Here is a 19073-nt window from a genome sequence, read left to right on the forward strand (position 1 = left end):
CCCTCCTTACCTTAACAAGCAATTTGTACCGCGGCCGTGCAGCGTTTAATCGCATTGCCGAATGTTTTTGCAGGCTAAATTCCCCCGATCGATAACGCCGAAGTCTGAACCCTGCGCTCAGCATTGCAGAAGGGTAGAGAGAGAGAGAGTATGTAGATAACAGTGGAAAGCGAAGGACAAATGCTTCTGTTTGCATAGCAGAGATGGCACATGTCTGCGTGTGAATATCGTTAATTTTTTCTTCTTCTTCCGCTGCGCCGCAGTTCTGGCTAGAACCTGATAAGCCAGTCTGCCTGGTGACTTGTGTGGTAGGGCAGTGGATCGCATATATACCCATACTTACATGCATAATATGAAGGACCGATCACTGGGTGCTTGACAACGCGATTACTGATGGCTGCACAGGCAGTGAGGTGTTCACAATAACCCAGAGAAACGCGTCTTCATGTATTGGTGAGTGTTGCTTTTGTTTGCTTTTGGATGTGGTACTCTAGCTCAATACTTTCATTTTCAAACGCTTTAGCTGTGATATTTGATATCCAAGACTGTACATAGTGATTACCTAACTGCACACACTGTGTGCATTGAGAACGGTGTCTTACGCTGCGGTGTTTTGTAGACGTCTTCCATTATTAGCCTGCACATAATGCGCAGAAAATGGATGTTTTTATTATGGCCTTGTGCATATGAGGTGAATAACTTGTCATAGGAGAATTGTACTTGTTAAAATTTTAATCAAACTGTTTCGTATCACTGCCATACTATAAAGCAGATAAAATATGTGTGTTAACCAGTTGCTCATGCAAATTAGGCTGATACGGTTGATCGCCCACATAGCGGGCAATCCCTCGTGAGATGGGACTTGCCCGTGATGTGGGCCACTCGCCCGTGAAGCAGGTGACATGTCCGCAAAGCAGGCGACAGGCGGCGAAGCTGCTTCCCTAATGTGGCAGGCAAGGCCAAGTCTCGTAAAATAAAATACGATCTTTTAATTGAAATGTGCACAATTGTTTAAATTGTATTAGTTATCCCACCGTGACGAGGGCAAGCGAAACACGGAATAGTGTAGTGCGTCTGTGTTCCACGTGCCACAAGGCCGAAGGCCGAGTAGTATGTGGGACACAGACGCACTACATTTTCTGTGTTCCATGAGTGTGAGATGGATAATAAATTTATCTTCAAGCAAACTTGACACACAGTAAAGATGGAACAGGAACGATGGACACAAAATTGTTAGCGGTTATGCAGGAATGGCGCGCGCATCTTAGAAAAGCGTAATACGCAGAGTGCGGTATGGACCGTGCTACATGGGATAATGCAGTGCTGCACCCAAGATTGGCTTGGGGGGGGGGGGGAAACAATTTTTTTAAAAATTGTTTAGAAGTTTAAATTTGTGTAAAAAAAATGTTGCCCAAACATTTTGGCTGCAGAAAACAATTTTTATTTTTGTGGGGGGGGGGGGATTATTTTGACATTGGTGGCACCACTTACACCCCTATTATACCACTCAAAAATAGGCCACTTACAAATCACCAAGGTCAAATAATGGGACTAAAAAAAAAAATTGACAACCTCTTGGGGGGAGCTCAAGCCCCCCGAGGGCGCCCCGAGGGCCCCCCCCCCCCTTGGGTGCGCTACTGGGATAATGAAGCATGGTTTGTTACCGTGGATTGACCAATCAGGATCGACGATTCAATTTTACTTGAAGATAATTGAAAATGTAGCTTGAGTGTGAACAAAATTTATTCAAATTCTATTGACATAAATGTACTTTTGTTGTAGCTGATTAAGTCATGTCAAAGAATCTATGAACATGAATGTTCTTGTTTATAATATTTGTTATTAAAAGAAAATAAATAAACTTCGTTATTAAAAATAAATTGACTTGGTTAAATTGGAATTAAAATGGCTTCAGGTAAATGATCTTTTTGCAAATTTGCTGATCATTATTTCACATCCAATGCTCCGCATTTGAAATGAAAACCACTAGATCATAGAAACCACTAGAATGGCAATTAAATTCCGGGACTACATATCCAGCAGTCGAGTAGGCACGTAATTTGAGCCTGTTTCAGTGTCAGTTTCAGGAAATCATTTTCCGATTCGTTAAGCCTGAATTACCTGCGCGCTGCACATGACTTGTACTCGAGCAGCTCAAGTGCGTTTTGACTCTGCAGTGATTCGCTCAGATTCGCGGCTGAATTGTGTGTATGTGTGTCAAGGTCTGAATGAATGCTGCAACTGGTACCACTGCACTTTTGCCCAGCTCAGGTGGCACGCAAGAGGCCATATTACTCAAGAACCCTGGCCCACTTGCCTGACACACATACTGATGATGACTGTCATCACGCTGAGCTACATAGAAAACTTGGAGTTGAAAAAGGGAACCCACTCTTCAATATTGAAATGTGGGTGATCTTGTTTGCCTCGGGAAAGTGCATCAACTCTGCGTCATATCGCGCTTTGCTCACGAAGTGGCAAAAACCTCAGCAATCGATAATTGTTCAATTTTGATTTTTGCTGGCCTTTTTTTGTATTTTTCGCAAGGAACAATTTCACCAAGTTTTAAAGCAAACTAACGTTTACTTTCTTAATTATTGTAAATAAGCACAATTGGTAAAAAGCCTGAAATCCTTGCGAAAAAGCATGGCTTAATACATCCCCTGCAAACAGGGAATGACTCCATCCACTCCTCTCTCCCTAGGATTCCATTCGTCAAAAAAAAAATTCAAGTCAATGACTCAAAACGTCGCATGGTAAGGATATCTCAGCGCTGAAGAGTGTGGTGTGACTTGCTTGCTATTTGCTTGTAGTTACTTCCCGTCATACTAACATTTATGTCATTTTTCTGCTTTTAAAAGAAATTGGTTAAAGATATAGTCCATCATTTGTAATTTGTGCATTTTGTTCGTTTGAAGCAACAAAAGTGTTCAAAATCTAATGAAGGATACTGAACAACTAACCTGATGAAGTTTTAGCTCAGCTTCAGCTGTATATTCCGAGAAAAACAGCATTCTAGGATCTCAATTTCAAATCAAAATTTGCTGAATTCAGCGTCCGAGACGCGTTCTCACTGAGCCGATTGCAGCTATACGCGATGTCGCACACTGATCCGACGAATTATAGCAACCGCGTGCACCTGTGCGTCGTGCCAATGCTTGCGCGCGCTTCGCCAAATAACAAAACGAACTACTAATTTACATTTTCCTACAATGCGTCTTAAGACACACCGTTGGAAAGGCCTTCTTTCGTTGATTACTTCAAAATGACAGCTTGCCAGAAAGAATAATTTCACAGGGAGTTTAGTCCCTTTACTATCTTTCAACCAAGTATGTTTTTCAACAATAATTACGCCAGTTACTTTTCGGATGGCTGCAAATGATGGACTATAGCTTTAAATGCTCATGAGTACTTGACTACTCGCCATCTCGAGTATTTGACTATCGTGAGTAATTTCTTTGCGAGTACTCGAGTAGAAAAATCCACTACTCGCCCAGGCCTAAAAACTGTACTACAAATTAATTTCTTCATAACACTTGGCAGATAGTCCTTTGTCTTTAACCATGCATGCTTGAACTGATTCAATTCTCGGAATAAGCTTCACCTCCCACCCCCCTCCCCCCCCCCCATTTGTGCCAGTGACAACAAGCGCCTGAGATCTAGTTGCCTTTGCAAAGTGCATGAACTCTGTGTCATGTTTAGGCCTTTCACTTTCCGAGCAAACCGAGCCTTTCACTTTCAAGGAAAAAGCAAATAGGACTTCACGCATGAACTACATGTAGGCCTAGCCAACATATCTTGGCAGTGAAATTCACTGGAGTTGAAATATGTTTTTACTTAAATGCGGCGACGTCAAAAACTCGTTGGTGTGTGCATTTTTTATTACACGTCAAGTTTGATTTAGCTTGTAAGCTTGATATGGAATATCAATTTGAAGCAATGGCCCACTTTTTTTTAACCATACATACATACTTGAACTAATGCGATTCTAAGAATAAGTGCTTATGGTTGAGTGTGTATGGTGTTAACGGGAAAAGTAGTCCCTCCACGTAGTAAGCATAAAGGGACCTCATCTGATGGTGGGGGATGTTAAGCTCTCTCTCTCTTGCAGTTTCTTTTGTGAAAATTATAATAATTGAAATGATAATGTTGTTAGAGTGCCCCTTCCTTTGTTGCAGGGTTGGGGAGAGGGAAGGGGGTGGGGAGAGGGTTTGGGGGAGGGAGGGGGAGGAGGGAGGGGGGCTCAAGTCCAAAGGCACCCCTTTGCTTGGTTAGATCACCCTCTTGGATGTACCACTGACATAATGTAATGTTTGTAGCTGATCAATAGTTGTTGTTCATAGCAAAGTGCATCCACTCTGTGTCATGTTTAGGCCTTTCACTTTCAGAGCAAATACAGCTTTTCAATTCCAAGGAAAACCAAATATGACTTCGTGAACTATCTCCAGCAATATTCACCAGGGTTAAAACACGCTCAACGTTTTGCCAATTTGCAGTGCAAATACTCGCCGTGACGTCAAAACCCGTTGTGCTGGTCTTCGCTTTCCATTTCACGCCAAGTACGAACTAGCCTTTAAAGCTCACTTAAATGTCATGTATCTGAAAATCATCACAACACTTTTGGCAGATTGTCATTTTCTTAACCCTGCTTCAACATATTCAGTTCTTAGAACAAGCTCCGCTTTCCCTGTATGGTTCATCAAAGTTAAGTGTGGTGATAACGCGGGGGGAAAAAGAAGTCGTCCACGAAATGTTGCATAAACATTCGACCCCCTCCCAAATGGATGTGTTGGTTGAAACCCAATCGTGCCATTCTAATTGAAATTTCATGCCGAGCCCCGAACCCTACTCCATTGCACACAAAATACGATCGCATCATGGCTCCAATTTTTTTTCCTTTTTTTTTTCCTTTTTTTTTCGTGTCCGGGAAATCATGAGGCCACTTAGGGTAATGTTTTCTTAGTGGGAAATGCAATTCTCGCCTCGAGTCTGACAGACTTGATCGTATTCCGCCCCGATCTCGAACAGAGCATAGAAACATGCCGCTGCATACTTTTAAAGATAGGTTGTGCATTGCCAGTGTGTTTCGTTAGAAAGTTTCACCTTTGAACGACTTTAATTTGGCCCGGATAAGATGTGTGTTCCCATTCTATAACTTTGGCACTGTGGTACGCAAATCATAGCGGTTTCTTGTTTGGGGTATTAAGCCAGCTATCAGCTCTGAGTTGTCAAAGACATTATTGTAAACACAAACTTCCAAATTCATGGCAAATAATTTAACCCTCCTTTGCAAACATACATTCTGTGCCAAGTAGTCCTTTCAGTCAAAATCAATCAAGTGACTGTTTTCAACAGTTAAGAGCTCCCAGCCTACATAAAGCAGGATTGACTGGCTGGGACTGTTTTAGTAACTTGATACAGCTATGCTTTGAATCCCGGTGAGTGATAAAACAGCTGTGACATCAACTTGCCTGCTTTGTCTGTTGACCCATCAGTTTGACTAGTCAAAGTGCTTGCTTGACATATGATCTGACTGCCGGTGACTAACCTTTGTTAAAAGCAAGGGCGGATAAGGAACACAATTTTGTAGGTGGCCAAAAAAAAAATGGTTCCCCAAAACGTGGGTAAAAAAAAGGTGCAGTGTGGGGTTTGGGGCCCGCTTAAGGGCCCAAAAATCTTTTGGATTCTAGATGCTCTGTGTGGTGCGATCTGAGGCAATTTCTGACCACTTTAACCAATGTTTTTTGAGGAAAAGATGGTGGTGTACTCATTGCCTGCCTTTTTTGCGACGTCACTTGAAAAAAAAAAGCAGGGGAAGTGGAAGTGAATTTTGACTGTCTGACTCATCTTTTCTTTTCAAAAATCCTTCTTTGTTCTTGGTCATGAGTGCATTATGTTGCCACTGAAGAAAACCTCACTCTACTAAACCTGAAAAAAAGGAAACCGAGGAAAAACACTTTGCTTCAAGTATTTCAATTTTGATATAGCAAACCATAAGATGAGCCACAGACCAAATAAGTGCATCCATACCTAAGTATGCATCTTTAATCCAGCATTAAGCCTCTTGCCATCTGGAACAGCGATATGAACCCCCCCCCTTCTACCTATCTCCCTACCTATCTTCCCCCCTATTGCCAACCTCATCAATGTTTATGCAGCAAACAGCCAAGCCCCGGCAATGGGAGCGTTTAGACTGAACGACTATACGGCCGATCGGATTTCGTCTAATTGGCATTCTACCTGCGTGTGTACACTCTAGATATACACGCACGTGAGCACGCCAAGCAAGCCCCACGCCGACACTTGACATTTTTGCATGGAAATTTATGTATTCTTAATGTGTTGAGAATGCGTTTGGATGTCCCCTCATCCAAGTGCGTATGTGTGTGTTTAGTGACGTTGGTTCCGCATGAGTGTTTTTTCATCTGAAACTTGAAATTTCGTGGATGTAAATCCTCGTGCTCTCTCAACAATCTGTTTTGCATTTTCTTGGTGAGTTACACCTTTGAATATTTGAATTATATTTATGCACCTTTTAACTTATGTGTGCGTCAGCAGAATGGGTGTATTGTAGAGCCCGTATTTATGCATGTCTGTGAAAACTGTGTAGAACATTCCGATTGTATCATGCGTCTTTCACGGCTTAAGATTAATTGACATTAAAAAACTGCGGATCAGCAGCTGTATGCATTTGCATTTGTAGAGCTTTGTGTGCATTAGTGGAAGCCGATCGAGAAGCAGAGAAGTTACTTTTTAAGGTGAGCTTTTCATGTACATCAATATTATCATAGGCATGGTGATTACCATGCAGTAATGAGCATGATAGACTCTATTAGGTTATTATCCTGTGGATATTGGCTGAATATAAGCATGTGTGTATTTTATATTACAGATGAATGTGAACATGGGGAGTTCTGTGCTTAAAGCTATAGTCCATCATTTGCAGCCATCCGAAAAAGTAACTGGCGTATTATTGTTGAAAAACATACTTGGTTGAAAGATAGTAAGTGGACTAAACTCCCTGTGAAATGAATCTTTCTGGCAAGCTATCATTTTGAAGTAATCAACGAAAGAAGGCCTTTCCAATGGTGCGTCTTAAGACGCACCGTTGGAAAATTTAAATTAGTAGTTCGTTTTGTTATTTGGCACAGCGCGCGCAAGCATTGGCACGACGCACAGGTGCGCGCAGTTGCTATAATTCGTCGGATCAGTGTGCGGCATCGCATATAGCTGCAATTCAAAACAATTCAAAACATGATTCAGCAACTTTTGATTTGAAATTGAGATCCTAGAATGCTGTTTTTCTCGGAATATACAGCTGAAGCTGAGCTGAAACTTCATCAGGTTAGTTGTTCAGTATCCTTCATTAGATTTTGAACACTTTTGTTGCTTCAAACGAACAAAATGCACAAATTACAAATGATGGACTATATCTTTAAAGTATAGTTTGAATTCAGAATTAAGTGCCTCAATTAGAATTTAAACAATCCTCTATGACGTACGAGCTGACATTTTACCCTCTCCAGAGGGCGCCATTTCCAGCTGATACAGACCTAATTCTTTGTGCACTGCATGCATACATATACAAAAATATAGTACATTACTATTCGCACTACGCTGTAGTGTTGTGTAGCAGGTCTGATCGACCAGGCCAAACCAAAACCGAAACCTAACCGACCTGAAAACCCCCCGAATATCTGGCTTGGGCAACTGTGTCCGCTTTTTGTGCCTGCATGACCTTACCCGCATCTTGTGAAAATTGTCGTCTCGATCAGTAAAACTTAATCATGCCGTACGGTACTCACAGCGTGACCTACTGGTAGGCCTATTATATAGACCGTGACTCTTTTTTTTTTTTTCGGTTTACATGTATTTCGGTTTATTTCGGGTTTTTCCAAAATGGCTTAACTGATCCGACCCGACCCGAAAAGCGCAAACGCAAAACCGACCCGATCCGACTGAAACGATGACAAACTGACCCGACCTGACCCAAGGTCAGTTTCAGGTCGGGTCGGTTTCGGGTCAGGTTTGCACAAGCTGCCACTCAAATCGAAGTTAACAATAAGAAGCAGTCATTGTGTAACGGCTTGCCGTTCAGATAGAGTTGCATCCCGTCTGGAATTCTACGCATTTGGATTGTCAGACAAGCCTCTTTTGTTGCAAACAAATGTGTCCTTGGGCAAGCCACTTTACGCTAACTTCTCCATTTAATATTTTTGTTGGCTGTCACATGTCACATCCTTAGCTTGGTCCGATAGGAATGCATGCTTGTTAATTCACATGCCAGTGCACACATATGTAATTTATCCTCATGACTCTAAATTTGCTTCATATTCATCCAGGTATTAAATAATTCAAACTGAACTTGAAGTCATCAATCATTTCTATGGTCATCATCACCAATGTTGGAATGTGTTCTGAACTGTTGAATATTCCACTACTGTGGCATGAATTTTACTGCTCATGTTTGTATAATGTCAGGGAAGGTAAAACCAAATAGTAAATTTAGATCTCCACGCACAATTTTTGTTTTTTAATGGAGATGTCAGGAAGTGGCTGCTTTTAAACATGTACGTGACCTGCTCATAAACAAATGTTGGAATATGTCATCAAGTGCTATTTGCTCAAGTACTGCTGTATGAAGGACGACTATTCTCTCAAATGATTCGATGACAATTGTAAAAAAAAAAAAATCAAAAAAAAGTGAAAAAGACATACTGTTATATTAGTTCCAGCAACTGACATCAGTGATGTGTTTTTTTTAAAGGTACAGTCCATCATTTGTAATTTGTGCATTTTGTTCGTTTGAAGCAACAAACGTGCTCAAAATTTTAAGAAGGGTGCTGAACAACTTAACTGATAAAGTTTCAGCTCAGCTTCAGCTGTATATTTTGAGAAAAAAACAACATTCTAGGATCTTGATTTCAAATGAAAAGTTGCTGAATCATGTTTTGAATTGGGCCTGAATTCAGCGTCCGAGACACGTTTTCACTGAGCCGACTGCAGCTACGTGATATCGCGCACTGAGCTGACGAATTATAGCAACCTCGCGCGCGTCTGCGTTGTGTCAACGCTTGCGCGCGCTTCGCCAAATAAAAAAAACGAACTACTAACGGAAATTTCCAATGATGCGTCTTAAGACGCATCGTTGGAAAGGCCTTCTTTCATTGATTTCTTCCAAATGACAGCATGCCGGAAAGAATAATTTCACAGGGAGTTTAGTCCCTTACTATCTTTCAACCAAGTATGTTTTTTAACAATACCTACGTCTGGTACGGATAGCTGCAAATGATGGACTGTAGCTTGAAAGGTAATTTTCAGAAATGGATGGATTCGAAATTGCTTTTGGGCAGCCACAGGAGAGAGAAGGATCCAAAAGGGAACAAATTGGCGTATATCGTGTCTTGGAAATAAATTCAATTGCATAAGAATTGCTTGTGAAACCACATGCACATGTATACTGTACATGCACATTGTGCACAGAAGTAGGTTGTATACATGTTGCTTTTGTCACTTTACATGTTTACACAGTGACAAGGGCATGTTATCCTGTGCCAGACATGCCCACGCTTTTGTGTCAAAACACCTTTCGCAGATGAGAATGCAAAAATAGGTCGCGTTGTGTTTACCTAAAGAGCCGGGTATATCTTTTTTTACAAAATGTAATTTTGTGTCGAGGATACTATAATTTCATTGGGACTTTTTTAGTTTTACAAAAATGATTTTGTCTTGGATACTAAAATGTAATCGGACTAGAGTGGACAAAGTTTGTGGAGAAATTAAATGGACATTTACAGGGTGAATCTAACCATAGAGCTAGGACCAGCTCTATGATCTAACTCAGGTCAATTATTTTTTTCCCGTAAAAAGCAATTAAATTTGACACACCAACGAAGCATATATTAAACGAGCATGTTTTTCCACTCATTTGAAAGAAGGAATTACTGAAATTGATCCATGCTATGAGTATGAGAAGTTATGCATATTTAACTACAAGAGTCCATTTTTACAGCTGTCCACGAAATGCCCTTTGAAGCTGTTGAGCTGAGTGAGAACCAGAGATTACACGCAGGCATTCAGATACAATGAGATGCGTTTATAATTTTTGTCAAGACTGAAACATTATTTTTACCATCAGATGCTGTGTTTTGAATATGAGGTTTTTTTCCTGAAAAAAAAGGGGAAGTGTGCGGTCTAGTGGTTAGGATTCGTGACTCATGATCAGAGGGTCCGGGGTTCGGATCCAGCCGCTGGCCATATATTGTGTCCTTGGGCAAGGCACTTCACCCCCACTTGCCCCTCTCCACCCAGGAGTATAAATGGGTACCGGCATTAGCTGGGGAGTAATCCTGTGATGGACTGGCATCCCATTCAGGGGGAGTAGAAATATTCTCAGTCGTTTCATGCCAAGGAAACCGGAGATAAACACCGACCTGATGAGCCACATTGGCTCGGGACAGACTTTACTACTTTTTACTTTCCTGAAATAATTATGGTGATTTTTGTCAGTTTTACTGTGCAAATTTTTGTTCAGTCATGAAGGCAGGAAAATGCCCTTGTTTCATTGTATTGCCCCCCCCCCCCATTTTTTTCATTCCGCCGCCGGTGATCCGAATCGATTCCAAAATGATGGCTTCACCCAAGCCAATCAGGACAATCAGATGCATCGAGTGCACGTGGCGAAACCGTAAATGTCAACAAGACACCTCACAGCATAACCTTCAATGCTTTCATTTATATCTTTGCTGATATAAGCTGCCTTTCCAAATATCCATTTTCACTCCATTGTGTGTCTGTCTCGTAGCCGTAGTTACCAGCCTTCAGATTAGAATAAGCCTAAAATATGCAACGAAAGCACAATGTTCATGTATGGCGAGGCTTCTTCATGTATTATGGCAACTTGTTTTTTTTTCCCCCAGAGAAGTAATGTAGATACCTTCTCCTGTATTCTGGGGAATGGGGATACAGACTCTTTGGGATTTCGAATGTATGTGTTTTGGGGGTAATTCAAACATTATGAAAGGAAGTGTAACATCCATGACAGAGCCAGTTAACCATGATATCTAACTAACCCTCCTGCTGTCTGAACAGTCACAGACAGTCAAAATAAATCAGTCCTCGCCCCTGCCATGCCTTTTACACAGGCTAGTCACCAACAGTCAGATCATATTTCAAGCAAGCACTGTGACTAGTCAAATTCAGTCAACAGACAAAAGCAGGCAAGTGGTTACAGCTGGCTTATCAGTCACCTACAGTCAGCATAGCTGCATCAAGTGACATAAACAATCACCGCCTGTCAGTCCTGCTTTATGTAGGCTGGTTGCTCTTAACTGTTAAAAACAGTCACTTGATTGATTTTGACTGAAAGGACAACTCTGCACAGCAGTATGAGGGTTAATAATTCAGAGAAATGATCCAAAACTCCTAGTCTGTAATCTCCTTGACCATTACTAGATGTTGGATGAAAGTTGAAATTTGGGGGACAAAAATTCAGGTTTATTCACTAAGCTCTTCAAAGCTCTGTCACGAGCATGATCTCGTTTATAGCCCAAAACAAACATCCATGTATGGTTATATAGGCTGATACTTGTACATTAAGGTCTCAACTTGTTTTCTCTTGGTGATCCAGCTATACTTTCTCCTAAATTGTGGGGAATGTAGCTTCATATATATTGGACATGTTTTGTTTTGGCAAACGAAGGGGGGGGGGGGGGGGGGGGGGGGTTTAAACCCCTTAACCCTAACCTCCCAAACTCCATCAAAATCCATCTCCCCATTTTTGATGGGTTTTGGAAGACTTGGTCCTGCAGACAGATATTGATGGAGTATGATGGACTTGGGCCTGGAGGCCTAAAGCAGTGCTGGGGAATCCAATTGATTTTGTCTAGCATCATGTACTGCTCTTGTCACGTAAGCCATGTGTGTACTAAGTCCATCGATATCCACCAGCACTTTGGTGGTGGATTCCATTTTAGGCCAAAAAAAACCTCGGTCTCTGGTCAGCGCGCGCGTCGATTTTAATCATGCACGTCAACCTTTTTTTTTCTTCAAATTAACACGGAAGCTACAACAGCGTCCTCTATTGCCGCACCTCCTCAAATTTTTGTACCAAGGAGCACCAAGGAATGGAAAATTGCACCAAGGCAAATGATAAAGGGCACCAAGGCAAATGATGGAGGACACCAATGTATAATGAGGACATAAAAAAGCAAAATAGTACCCACCTTGTCTGTACAATTGAAGCTTGAAAAAAAAAAAAGACACCAAAAAAAACGCGTCGCCGCATCAATTCCGGAACTTCGGTCTGACCCAAGACCGATTATTTTTTTTTTTTGGCCTTATCATGTAATGGAAGCTGAGTGAGTGATGGATTTTTTTCGGATGTTGATCCTCTACTTGCAGACAGCAGGGAGTTAGGGTTTTAATGCCCCATATAGATCCACAACTGAGTTCAAAATGTCATGCCCGTCCATTTCAAATTTATAACACAATGTGTTGGCGTACTGTTAATTACCTGCCCCATTCCCATGATGGCTTCCTCGAAGACATCATCGACTCATTACGTATGCTAATGTCATCATTTTCCCCATTGCTGGCACCACTAAGTGATTCCATTTCCCCTCTGTTACACCTTTGTGTGCGGCCGCACTGCCGTCTTGAACATGTCGCTTCCTGTTGTTTTCTAGCCGGCGGAATCGGGGGAATCACTCTTGTATCATCGTCGGCCATCGCTGACCGTTACATTCCAGGGACTGTGCGTTAGTGCCCTGGTCGATCAGATCAATAATGACATCTAGAACCACTCAGCAGATTTTGACGTGAATGAAAAAGAAAACAAAAATAGCTTAAAGGCTATCCCTTCCTTCAATTTCAGTTTGTTTCTTCTTGAATGAGAATTAAATTTTGAAGCAGTCGGGTTTTCAGTATACAATCGTGGTATATTTATTTGAGAGTGACACTTTGTGATGAGTTACTGGTGTGCTGTATTACATAGAATCATGTTTAAATGTTGCCTCTTTCAGTGATTCAGGGATGCCACTTTTATGGTTGTGGCTGGAATTCTGGCTTGTTCATGTTTTAAGGGGAAACGTTTGGTATTTCATCCCTTCGCAGGCCGGAAAATAAATCCTTGCGTTGCACGCATGAAAAAAAATCAATAAGTATAACAGAAAATTACAAATTACTTCTGTTTTGAGGTGTGCGATCACACCCCTACGCCATCACATGACTAAAAGCTTCCTGAGAAGTGCGAATAATCGCACGCCTGAATCCCTCAGTACCGCACACCTCAGCATACATTTACGTCATAATTACACTTCATAATTTTTAAAAAATAAAGTACGTCAGTGAAGAGAATATGGATTTATTGTAAACCAAGATGAATATTTTGAAAAACAATACCAGGTTGTTCAATCCCAGCTTGGACCACAGAATCACACGCCTAGAAAAATCACACGCCTAGAAAAATCCAGGTGTGCGTTTTCCACACACACCTGTGATTTTCAAATCAGAAGGACTGTTTATGGCGAACGATTGTTTAAAAGCTAAGTGTATGGTTCGCGAGTCTTGAATCATTGTGCATGGCTGCATGCGCTGCTCAATGGCGATCACCATGCTTGCGAGATACACAATATGTATTATATATTGTTCATTCAGTTTCGACATGCGTAACGCGTTATATTTCGACTGAGTATTTTGTACATGTATGGTGAATTGGGATGTTGCCAAGTTTTTCCGGTCGGTCGTGGGGCAAAAAAACCCACCAGCATTCTTGGATTTGTGAAGAGTATTGACTGGCTTTTTAACTGCCCTCATAAATTTTTATTACTGCCATAAATTGTAGCTTTTCTGTAAGCCAGACTACAGCATAGGTTTCAGTGAGTAGAGGATTTTTCAATAGGCCCATGGATGAACATGATGAACGCCTGAGGATACTTGTCACATCGGTACTCAAACACTTACGAATAGAAGCCTTTGGTTAGAGAAATACAGATAAGGATTGCCCTTCGTGGTCTGCCATATTACCTTTTATTTTGGGGAATAATGATCCACTTTGTCAGGCTCATCGTCAAGGGGGGGGGGGGACCTGGTGGGGCCAGGCCCCCCTTGGCGAGCAATTGGCCCCCCCCCCCCCACGGCAAAAGCCGCACATGTGTATTTTTGTATTTTTACGGTAGTGGGCCCACCTAGTTGGTACTTTGGCCCCCCCGATGCTCAGGGCTGGCGACGGGCCTGCACTTTGTTCTTGCTTCAGAAAGCAAATGTATTGTAACAAAACTTTGAAAACAGAATTTCAGAAAATGCATCTCTTTTTCCAACTTAGAAACCATCATCTCATCGTTTGTCACAAATCAACAAATTGCTGGCAATTATAATTTTAGGCTTTCTTCGTCTTTTTTTTATTTAGATGAAGAAAAAGAAATTGATTCTATAATTTCCTGTGCATAAACTGCACTTGACAGGCATCAAAATTGGAATCATAAATCGGTCACCTTTTTCTCTTTTTTCTTTTTTCCCCTGTGGTTGTGGGAACGTGACATACATTCCCAGCTGTGCCGCCTGCACCATGACGATGATGCAGTACCCAAACAATATCTGTCCGGTTCATGTCTCGCTACAAGTACGCCCTTGCCATTTTTGCACTTCATTCCCCCGCCAGTCGGCTCTTTCATCAAGAGCTGGAATTTTTTGTGATCGATATTTACGCATTTTTTGGGTGACAAGCCAGTTATTTTAGGCAAAAAAAAAATAAAAAATGTTGGTTTCTGGTCAGCGCTCGTCAATTTTGCTCATGCGCGCCAATCTTTTTTCCCTTCAAATTCTCGCAGTAGCTACAACAGCGCCCTTTATTGCCACACCGCCTCAAATTTTCGCACCAAGGAGCATCAAGGAATGGGGTAGGGCACCAAGGCAAATGATGGAGGACACCATACATGTATGAGGACATAAAAAGCAAAATAGTATCCAATTTGTCTGAACAATCCAAGCTTGAAAAAACAAACAACCCCCCCCCCAAAAAAAAAACCCCACTGCATCGCCGCATCAATTCAGGAACTTTGGTCTGACCAGAGACCGACTATTATTTTTTTTGGCCGTATGTACCTTGTGCCAATCTATATGACAGATCAATGTATGGCCCAAAAAAAAAAAAAAAATGGAACCGTCGGTGTGACCGACAATCAGGATTCCTTGTCGACGCTGATGCGATCCCATGACAATATTTGTTGAGTATCATTTTTCCATACGTACACGTAACATGACGGCCGTACATATATTGACTTTACCGCGGCAAGGTTGCAGATGAATATTTCACATCCTTGGGAATTGAATTTTAAGTTGAAAACAGATAGGACAGCGACTTACGTTACGGTTTTCTTTAAGGATAGATTACAACAAATGTTTGTGATTTCGAGACGAGGGAAAACTAGCAATGCTGTATGACATCGAACCTGAGGTGTGTCTGCATGAACAAAACATGTTTGGGCATAATTTGCATGTCTTGATGTGTTTTTGTGAATGCAGGGGCGTCGCTAGAGGAGTATTTGGGGGGGGGGTGGTGAAAAAAGTCATTGTTTTGTTGGCAAAATCCTCATACTATTTGCAAAACTACTTGTTTGTTGGCAAATATGATTGGACAAATAACAGCACCTATTGTCCGATAATGTCAAAAATATCCACAGTGACCAGTGCCCCAAGTCAGATGGTGTCGTTCTCCCTCACCCTCATGTAGTCCGGTTCCGTGTTCCTATACTTAAGACGAAACAGAACAATTTATAGACGTCAGGGAATTGTCAGGTCAGGGAACTAGACTAGCTGGCTAGATTGTACAAACAAATTGTGGACTAACTAAATTTGGTAAATTGGGGGGCAGTATTTTGAGGAAGCCAGTTTTTTCCAACGATGGTCAGCTGACCATTGTTGGAAATTGATACCAAAATTCCTCTTGTCTTGAAAATGACAGCACCCCAGGTGCCATGATTTCACAGATGCTTGAGACTATTTATTCACTTGCAGTCAAGTAGGTATTTCATAATAATTTGGTAGTTTTGTATTTTGATGTTTGAAAGTACTTTTAAGTGTAGAAAAAGGTAGCTCTAATGGTATAAGCAATGAGTCTTGTTGCTATACGTGTGTATGGCCTAATTAACAGATGACGAAAACAATTTATTTTTTTCATGTAGTAGAAAGACATTTTGTGTTTTCAATCTTTTTTGGGGGTAATCGCCCTCCCTCCATCCATGGAAAGATTAAATTACCTTTTGTTCACGGCAAATGATGTCAATTTGCAAGAAGCAATTTGCCGCATCTTATTCGCTCCACAGCACATCTCCTGCGGGTGGGGAAAAATATCCTCCAGTGATAGCGGGGCAAGGACGCAATATGTCTATTTCCTGTTATCATCTCAGTGCCACAGATAACACTTCAGTTTCTGTCCTCTGGGGTCTGGTACCGGAATTGATGCACATACAATGGAGTTACATTTAACCTTCAACTAGATTCCACGTATACATTGTACATGTATGTACGTGTGTATGTTTGCTGAAGACAAGGAATTGAATACATTATACATAAATACAGCCTATTGGATCCATGCACAAACAAGAGAGGGCGCTGTTTGACCAATTTTGAGAGCCAAGTGGATGGGGCACACTGCGTGTGTGTACTGGTTCGCATGCGTAAAAGTGCACAGCACGCACGACTAATTTTACTCTGAATGCATTGCGCGCAATTGCGTGAGCATCAGGCATCGTCGTCAATTTGTTCAATGAATATCTGTCTCAGTGGTCTCTCCCAACTCTCCCTTTCTTACCATTGAGGGGGTACTTGTACTTGTGCCCGGAAACCAAACTTAAAATGAAAGTTGAGTCATCTTTGTCTTATAATAGTTGATGCGGCACCCGCTGCTATGTACATCAGATTCCAACCAGCCAACCGATCCCATTAGCTCAGTGGTCGAGTGGTAAGACATCTGCACTAGAAAGCAGGAGGTCGTGGGTTCGAGTCCCACCCGAGTGATTTTTTTCCAGCTTTCACTCGAGAGGTAACACACTGAGTATACAGTGTTTAAAACGTTGGTGAAGGGCAAAACCTAATTTGATTTTTATCACCCCGACGCAAAATTCCATCTTATGATACATGTACATATACCAGTGGGGATACGCCTCTCCAAGCTGTGATTGTGGAGAGATTCAAACAATGAATCACATAGTGAATGACTGTCCCATTACCAGACTAGACGGAGGAATCGAAGCCCTACACAACTGCGAGGAAGCTGCCCTGGAGTGGCTGGCGGAGAGAGCGTGCTGAACGCATACGACAACATTCGTTTCGCACAGTCCCTCAACAATGCCCTCTTACAAAAAAAAATCCCTTTAATTAGAAATGTAGATGATGAGGGAATGAAAGTAAGCCTGATCATGTTCACGTAGGCAATCTGGAGCCTAATACTCATGTAAATGAGACAGATTGGGACTGATTGACTTCCATGGTGGATTGGCTTGCTATTACTGCTTCACTTGACTGAATTCAGCCTGCTAGCACAGCAGGTTGAATTGTAATAAAGGGCCCATGCAATGTAATATTTTTTAAGGCCCCCCCAAATAGTTCTGCTTCCGGTTTCCCTATACCTAGTACCCTAGTCTGACAGCCCCTACCCTAAATTTTGTATGGGAAGGATGAGGAAAAAACACCATAAACCATCAATTTCTACCTTTTTCCTTGACTACACGCAGACGCCTCTATATGATTGTACACAAAAAAATGCCAAACAAAAAAAATTCCCTACCTACCTACCCTGTTTTTGAATGCCATGTAATCGGAAGCAGATTTTTTTTTTGCCTAATGCAATCCTTGAAAATGCACCATTGTGTCCCATTTTTAACCTATTTTCAATTTTTGTTTTGCTATTTTCGAGGATGTTTTGGTGCCTTTTTGGGTTTTATGCTTTAAACAAATTTCCATATTCATGAACAACAGTGTGATGTCATTTCAGGCAGATACCTCAATGTAAATAGCTATTTCAGCAGCAAAAGTTGCCAGGATTTAGGATATTTTGCTGTCGTGAATTTTCTTTTCTTTGGTGATTCGTTGTTGTGTCAGTAAATGGCAGGAAGCCAATGAGCAAACTTTTCTCACAGATGTTTTCAATGAGCACATTTTTGGTTTACAATTTGAACAGAAAACCCCTAAACTGAACAGTACTGTCTTCCTGAAATGACATCAAAGCAACAGCGTCCTCAGTTGTCCGGAAAAGCATGGACAATTTTAAAAGTTTTTAAGAAGTGCACTTTTCAATAAAATTAACCAAAAAGGGATGTCAAATAGTTTTCATACATTTAAAGAGGAGTAAAAAGTTGAACACAAAACATGTTCCTAATAAGAAAAATTCATCTCATCGACCCTTTAAGATGTCTGCATAAGAAATTGAAAGCAAGGAATTTCGGTTTCAAATTCCTGCCCGCCTTAAAATAACCAGGGGAATTTTTCTTTCTTTCTTGCAGGTTTGCTGAAAGTCTAAGCATGCAAGGCTAACAGTTACAGTGCTTTGGAAAGGTACGTTCAATTTTTGCTTTCTATAATAGTTGCTTGAGGGCAGTGTTCATAAAATTCAAGTGGCATACCCATACATTTATTGCTCTTGATTGGATGGGTCAATTCAGGACACAAACTAAATAAAAAAAATTGGGCGTTACACACGTAGATCCTATACATGCCCGGATGTGCTGTATTCTCGTAAAATCTCGCAAGTTTTTGAGACAACTTACATATATACACGCTAATAAGTCATTTGCGAGTGACCTATATACCCGTTGGGATTTAAATTTGAAAAACATGTGGTACACTGACTAATGCTTGGCACACTTTAACTTCGAATTCTCCAGATCAAAAACACTGTTGCTATTTGCTAATCACATGATTCGGGGCAAGCTCTTGCATAGTTACGTATTGAGACGCTCAGCACAAATACATTGTTCACAATGGGTGAGAATGGGCACAAAGACACCAGGCCATACCGGAGCTGGGGGTTGCTAGCATAAGGCTTGCCTCGAATCACGTGATATAGTAACAGTGTC

The 19073-nt window shown here is 41.4% G+C and overlaps 1 protein-coding gene across 1 annotated transcript in view; it reads left to right on the forward strand.

Annotated features, from left to right (window-relative positions):
• Positions 1-267: 267 nt before the first annotated feature.
• The window catches only part of LOC119724664 (potassium voltage-gated channel subfamily KQT member 3-like), a 59152-nt gene continuing 40346 nt past the window's right edge, over positions 268-19073 (forward strand). Inside the window, exons 1-2 of the mRNA XM_038195818.1 lie at positions 268-453; positions 18501-18552. The gene's annotated coding sequence lies outside the window, so the exon portion shown is untranslated. The remainder of the gene's footprint in view (positions 454-18500; positions 18553-19073) is intronic.

The sequence above is a fragment of the Patiria miniata genome, unplaced genomic scaffold (genome assembly GCF_015706575.1).
Source record: "Patiria miniata isolate m_02_andy unplaced genomic scaffold, ASM1570657v1 HiC_scaffold_18, whole genome shotgun sequence".
NCBI classification, from domain to species: domain Eukaryota; kingdom Metazoa; phylum Echinodermata; class Asteroidea; order Valvatida; family Asterinidae; genus Patiria; species Patiria miniata.